Genomic DNA, 6067 nt, shown 5'->3' on the forward strand with positions numbered 1-6067 from the left:
AGGCATTAATAGGAGCTAAATCGGGGAGGCTGGCTCCATTAGGGAGTAGTAGTAGTAGATAGCTCTCTCTCATTTAATTTTCCTTGTTAAATCTGAATCTTGGATTGAGAAGTGAAGGAATTCTGTTTCCTTCTTGGTCTAAGATCTCTCTTGGTTGTTCTTCTGCATAATTTCAGAGAATTGATAGTTGAATTTGAGTTTTCATTTGCTGCTTCATTTCTTCTTTCTTTTGCAAACTTTTTTTTTGTTGAATCAAGGAAGGGTTTGAGATCTAGACTTGTTCTCTAGTCTCATTGATTCCCTGAGATCTTCAACATTCTTTTAAATTGCTGCAAATTAAGCATCGCTTTCTATTTTTAATTCTTCAAGCATTTTTACTTTTCTGTTTGAAATCTGCTACATCCCATTTCATATTCTAGCTCTCTGCTTGAATGCTCTTTACATTTTCTTGTTGAATTTTAATTTCCAGCATCCCAGCCCCGTTACTTTTCATGCAATTTACTTTTCTTACAATTTAAGTTTCATCTATTTTATTTTCTTGCTCTTTAAGTTTTCTGCCCATTTACATTCTGCAACTTTATCATTCCTGCAATTTACTTTTTGTTGATCAACTTCACACAATTCACTTCAATGTTAGCTTGACTAAACTAATCACCCACTAAAGTTGCTTGATCCATCAATCCCTGTGGGATCGACCTCACTCTAAGTGAGTTATTACTACTTGATGTGACCCGGTACACTTGCCGGTTGGATTTGTGTGTTGGAAATTCCGTTTTCCGTAAAAACACCATCAAGTTTTTGGCGCCGTTGCCGGGGATTGATTAGATCAACAATGATTGATAGTGGACTTTCAGCTGATAATCTCGAGTTAGTTAACCCAAGTTATCAAGTGATAAGGCACTCCTAAGAGCTTATTCATCCAAGTATATCCCCTATACATGAGCACCACAGACACATGCCTCCATCTTAAAACCCTTGCTGCCTAGCATTATTTCTTATTGTGTTCTCTTCCCTTTTTTTTTAATGCTCTTTTTCTTTTCTTATTGGGATCTTATTATTTAGTTAGTCTCATAGGATGTGTTTCAAGCATAGGATTCAGGATAGATAGTTGCCTTCTTTCCTTGTTGGTGAACCAACTTAGCTAACTAATCTTCCTACCACAAACATATAGAATTCACTTCACAGAATAACTCCACTCTTGTTTTTCATATTATTTCTTTTCATTTGGCTTAAGGAACAAACATACAAGTAAGCAAGATGAAGTTGAAAACCAGGGACACTAGACTAGTAATCATAGACTTTAACAACAATGAAACTTAAAAGCAGAATTAAAAATCCTAAACTACTATGGAAGCATGTTCTATTTCATACATGATTTTCCTTATTTAAAGCTTGAAAAGGTAGAGAACAAGAAGGAACTCCACCACCTTTTACTCATGAGGTTGATCATGCTCTTTTTCTTCCTTGTCTTCTTTGTGTTCACTTGTGCTTCCCTGCATTCTTGTCATTCTGGCTTTCTTCCAATCTTCTAATGCCTTCCTTACTGATTCATGGCTCTTTTCAGCCCTTTCTCTTTCCTCTCGTGCTAGCTCATCTTTTACTTCCTCATACTTTGTGATTCCTGGATGCAGCACGGGCAGTTGTCCAACTAAGTATCCGAGCCTAGCTTGAGTGTTTATGTGATATCCTGTCTTACTCATATACACTCCTTCAAAAAAAGCTTTGTACTCATCGAATATTTCTGCTTGCTCTTTTTGTCTTCGATGCATATCATGAATGTGTGCATGGTAAGAAAAATTGTTACTCATGCTTAAATTGTTGTTCGAAATTGATTGTCCTTGGTGACGGCGCCAAAACCTGGTGCGTAATACCATGGTCCAAACATAACTTCACAACTTCGCACAACTAACCAGCAAGTGTACTGGGTCGTGCAAGTAATAAACCTTACGTGAGTAAGGGTCGATCCCACAGAGATTGTTGATATGAAGCAAGCTATGGTCACCATGTAAATCCCAGTCAGGCGGATTTAACTAATTTAAGAAATTATTGGTTTAAATATGATTAATATGATTGGATTAGATATTTAAAAGATAAATAAAATAAACAGGAAATAAAGATAAAGTTACTCATGTAATTCAATGGTGGGAATTTTAGATAGGTGCATGGAGGTGCTGTGTTCCTTTCGAATCTCTACTTTCTTATTACATTCATCCAAGCCTTCTTACTCCTTTCCATGGCAAGCTGTATATAGGGCATCACCGTTGTCAATGGCTACATCCCATCCTCTCAGTGAAAATGGTCCAAATGCTCTGTCACAGCACGGCTAATCATCTGTCGGTTCTCAATCAGGTTGGAGTAAAATCCCTTTATTCTTTTGCGTCTGTCACTAACGCCCAGCCTTCAAGAGTTTGAAGCTCGTCACAGTCATTCAATCCCGGAATCCTACTCGGAATACCACAGACAAGGTTAGACTTTCCGGATTCCCATGAATGCCGCCATCAATTCTAGCTTATACCACGTAGATTCTAATTAAGGAATCCAAGAGATATGTGCCCGGTCTAAGGTAGAACAGAAATGGTTGTCAATCACGCGCGTTCATAGGTGAGAATGATGATGAGTGTCACGGATCATCACATTCATCAAGTTGAAGTGCAACGAATATCTTAGAACAGGAATAAATCGAATTGGATAGAACTCCACACCCTTAATCTATGGTGTGTAGAAACTCTACCGTTGAAAATACATAAGTGAAAGATCAAGGCATGGCCGAATGGCCAGCCCCCATGTGGTCACAAGACCGAATGATCAAAAAGACTTAACAGTAAAAAAGATGTCTAATACACTAGTAAAAAGTTCTATTTATAATAAACTAGCTACTAGGGTTTACAGAAATAAGTAATTGATGCATAAATCCACTTTCACGGCCCACTTGGTGTATGTTTGGGCTGAGCTTGATCTATCCACAAGCTGAGGCTTCTTTTGGAGTTGAATGCCAAGTCGTAACATGTTTTGGGCATTCAACTCTGGTTCGTGACGTGTTTCTGGCGTTTGACTCCAGACATCAACATGGAACTGGCGTTGAGCGCCAGTTTACGTCGTCTAATCACGAATAAAATATGGACTATTATATATTGCTGGAAAGCTCTGGATGTCTACTTTCCAACGCCGTTGAGACTACGCCATTTTGGAGTTCTGTAGCTCTAGAAAATCCATTTCGAGTGTAAGGAGGTCAGATTCCAACAACATCGGTTACCATTCTGGGCGTTTAACGCCAGAAAGGCAGAGGGAGAAGATTTTGTTTCCCACTTCAAAATTTTTCAAACTTTCTTGTGTTGCTCCATATTTTTCTGCATAAACACATTACAAACTTTCATCATTCACCTTCCAATTTCAAAAATCAAAATCTTCTTCAAATCTATCTCAAATCCTTTCCTAGACTCATTCAAAAACTCAATTATCTCCTCAAATTTTTTCCATATCTTCTCAAATCTCCCACAAATTTTCGAAAATCTCTCCTCCTCTCCTATTTAAACACGTTTGGCCACCCCCTTTTCCCCACACCATTCGAAATTTCTCTCCTCCTCTCTCCCCTCTTTCCTTTCTTTTGCTTGAGGACAAGCAAACCTCTAAGTTTGGTGTATTTTTCCGTGATCACTAAGCCAAGATTCATCAAGATCATGGCTCCTAAGGGAAAACAAACCAATTTAAGAGGAAAGAAAGAGAATAATCCAAAGAATCTTTGGAATCAAGAGAAGTTCTTAACCAAAGAACATGAAGACCATTATCACAAAATAATGGGTCTGAGGTCAGTGATCCCGGAAGTTAAATTCGATATGAAAGAAGATGAATATCCGGGGATCCAAGAGCAAATTTGAAACAGAGGATGGGAAGTTCTAACCAATCCTGAGACAAAGGTTGGAAGAAATATGGTTTAGGAATTCTACTCAAATCTGTGGCTAACAGATAAGCAGAGAATGACTGGAACTACTTTCCATACTTACAGAACCATGGTCAGAGGGATAGTTATCTACTTCCATCTGGACAAAATAAGAGAGGTCTTCAAATTGCCTCAACTGCAAGATGATCCTGAATCCTTTAATAGGAGAATGGTGAGAGCAGATAAGGGGTTGGATCAAGTTCTAGAGGACATTTGCCTCCCTGGAACCAAGTGGATAACCAATTCAAAAGGTGTCCCAAACCAACTCAAGAGGGGAGACCTCAAACCAATTGCAAGAGGCTGGCTAGACTTTATTGGGCGTTTCATATTGCCCACTGGCAACCGTTCTGAGGTCACCATCAAGAGAGCAGTGATGATTCATTGCATTATGCTTGGAAAAGAGGTGGAGGTTTATCATCTGATTGCTTGTGAGATCTACACAATTACAAATAAGAATTCCACTGAAGCCAAACTGGCTTACCCAAGCTTGATCTCCTTGCTCTGCAAAGAGGCTGGGGTGAAGATGGGAGTAGATGAATTCATACCAATTGAACATCCAATCACCAAGAAGTCAATGGAAGGACAAATGCAAGACAACTCTATCAAAAAGAGGGCGCAGGAGTTCCTCCCTGAATTTCCTGAAATTGACTACTGGGCCAGCCTAGAAGCATCTATCACCAAGTTGCAAGAAACTATTGAGCGACTTAAGGAAGAACAGCAGAATCAGAACTGCATGCTCTGCAAATTGCTGAAGGAACAAGAGAAGCAGGGGCGTGAACTTCAAGAGTTGAAACGCCAAAAGTTCTCCCCTCAATCTGAGGGAGCATCCACTTCTCAAAATCAAGGTTGTTGAGTCCTAACTCTGTGATAACCTCTATCATTAGGAGCCTATTTAATTTTTTTTTTGTTTTCTATTCCTACTAGTCTCATCTTATATCTATTTTTGAGTCTTGTTCTTAATTCATAATTAATAAAATTTAAAGTTCATGTCTTAAAGCTATGAAGGTCCTATGAATCCATCACCTCTCTTAAATGAAAAATGCTTTAATCACAAAAGAACAAGAAGTACAGGATTTCGAAATTTATCCTTGAAACTAGTTGAATTAGTTTGATGTGGTGACAATACTCTTTGTTTTCTGAATGAATGCTTGAACAGTGCATATGTATTTTGAATTTGTTGCTTTAAGAATGTTAAAATTGTTGGCTCTTGAAAGAATGAGGAAAAAGAGAACTGTTATTGAAGATCTGAAAAATCATCAAATTGATTCTTGAAGCAAGAAAAAGCAGTGATTCAAAAAAAACAAAAAAAATTGAGAGAAAAAGAAAGAAATAAAGTTGTGATCCAAAGCAAAAAGAGTGTGCTTAAGAACCCTGGACACCTCTAATTGGGGACTCTAGCAAAGCTGAGTCACAATCTGAAAAGGTTCACCCAATTATGAGTCTGTGGCATGTATGTGTCCGGTGGTAATACTGGAAGACAGAGTGCTTTGGGCCACAGCCAAGACTCATAAAGTAGCTATGTTCAAGAATCATAATTCTTAACTAGGAGAATCAATAACATTATCTGAATTTTGAGTTCCTATGGATGCCAATCATTCTAAACTTCAAAGGATAAAGTGAGATGCCGAAACTGTTCAAAAGCAAAAAGCTACTAGTCCCGCTCATCTAATTGGAGCTAAGTTTCTTTGATATTCGGACTTTACTATGAGTTTGTGTGTTTTTCTATGATTTCAGGTATTTTCTGGCTGAAATTGAGGGTCCTGAGCAAAAATCTGATTCAGAGGCTGAAAAGGACTGCAGATGCTATTGGATTCTGACCTCCCTGCACTCGAAGTGGATTTTCTTGAGCTACAGAAGCCCAATTGGCGCGCTCTCAACGGTGTTGGAAAGTAGACATCCTGGGCTTTCCAGCAATGTATAATAGTCCATACTTTTCTCGAGATTTGATGGCCCAAACCGGCGTTGCAAGTCAGCTTCAGAATTCCCAGCGTTTAACGCTGGAACTGGCATAGAAATTGGAGTTAAACGCCCAAACTGGCATAAAAGCTGGCGTTTAACTCCAAAAAAAGTCTCTACACATAAAAGCTTCAATGCTCAGCCCAAGCACACACCAAGTGGACCCCGAAAGTA

Source organism: Arachis duranensis, chromosome 10 (genome assembly GCF_000817695.3).
Source record: "Arachis duranensis cultivar V14167 chromosome 10, aradu.V14167.gnm2.J7QH, whole genome shotgun sequence".
Classification (NCBI taxonomy): Eukaryota; Viridiplantae; Streptophyta; class Magnoliopsida; order Fabales; family Fabaceae; genus Arachis; species Arachis duranensis.